This window comes from Gekko japonicus, unplaced genomic scaffold (assembly GCF_001447785.1).
Source record: "Gekko japonicus isolate JY-2015 unplaced genomic scaffold, Gekko_japonicus_V1.1 scaffold306, whole genome shotgun sequence".
In the NCBI taxonomy this organism is placed as follows: domain Eukaryota; kingdom Metazoa; phylum Chordata; class Lepidosauria; order Squamata; family Gekkonidae; genus Gekko; species Gekko japonicus.
In genome coordinates, this window is record NW_015172013.1 from 33,044 (window position 1) to 34,599 (window position 1,556).

Genomic DNA, 1,556 nt, shown 5'->3' on the forward strand with positions numbered 1-1,556 from the left:
CATAATTCTGTTATCATTGTTTTATCTGTCTGCCCGGTAGGCAGAGCTCTGGTTCCTGAGTGGGGGGGGGGAGCAGAAGCAGGGAGGGAGAGGCTAATTGGGATTTTATTGGGCTCAAGGAGAAGATCTATTGCTTTTATTAATTATTCAGGGGCAGCCTTGCCTTTCCCCCTCGTGCTGCTCAGGCTGCTTAAAATAGATTGCTGGAGGAGCAGGCCGGAGGGATGCCAGGGGGAACCCTGGGAATTGTGAGCCCGTCCAATCGGAGCTGGCGTTTCACTCTGGTGAATCCAACCTCCCCCCCTCCCCAAGCTGAGGGTTCTCCCCCCCCACCATCTCTTCTTTGTAAATTAATAAGGGGCTGTATATGTTAGAGAATTTATGATCTGGATCTTGCCAGTCGGGACTCCTGGGTCCTTCCCACCCCCATTTCTAGGAGCAGAATAGCATCCTAAGACTGCTGTGAGGGTACGGGCTGTGCAGATAGAAAGCGGGGGAGATTCCAAGCAGAGGAGCAGCGGGTTGGAATGGGAGTGAGCAAACTCTTCCCCTGCTTGCTCCTCCCAACTGCCCCCCCCCATTAATTTGGGCTGCAAGACAGGAATGCTTCAGCAGCAAGCACCTTTCATCTCCTCCCTAGGGTTGCCATCCTCCAGGTGATGGCTGGAGACCTCCTGCTATTACAACTGATATCCAGGTGATAGATACCAGTTCAATTTGGTGTAGTGAGAGCCAGTCTGGTGTAGTGGTTAAGTGCGCAGACTCTAATCTGGGAGAACCGGGTTTGATTCCCCCACTCCTCTACTCGCAGCTGCTGGATGACCTTGGGAAAGCGATAGTTCTGTCACAGCTGTCCTTGAAAGAGCAGTTCTTTCAGAGCTCTCTCAGCCCCATATACCTCACAGGTTGTCTGTTGTGGGGAGGGGAAGGGAGTTTGTAAGCTGCTCTGAGACTCCGAGTAAAGGGCAGGGTATAAATCCAATTTGGTGTAGTGGTTAAGTGCGCGGACTCTAATCTGGGAGAACCGGGTTTGATTCCCCACTCCTCCACTTGCACCTGGCTGGATGACCTTGGGCAAGCCGTAGTCCTGATAAGAGCTGTTCTTGAAAAAGAGTCATTTCTATCAGAGCTCTCTCAGCCCCACCTACCTCACAGGGTGTCTGTTGTGGGGAGGGGAAGGGAAGGAGATTGTAAGCCGCTCTGAGACTCCTTCAGGTAGTGAAGCGCAGGGTATAAATCCAGTCTCTTCTTCTTCCTCTTCCTCCTCTTCTTCTTCCAGTCTCTTCTTCTTCCTCTTCCTCCTCTTCTTCTTCTCCCCCAAAGTGCAAAAGGAATGTGTCTATAGCTTATGTTGACTAACTTGACTTCCAAGGATGTTCTGCCCCCTGGCTGCTTTGGAACATGCAGCCTGGCTCTCTTACTTGAGTCATCTGAAGTTTCTGAAACGCGGCATCTACAGTTGGTTTAGATTGCACAAGCTGATGTGTTTTGTGGGGGGGGAGCCTGGTTTGGGGGGTGGGGAAGGAGAGCCAGTTTGGTGTAGTGGTTAAGTGCTC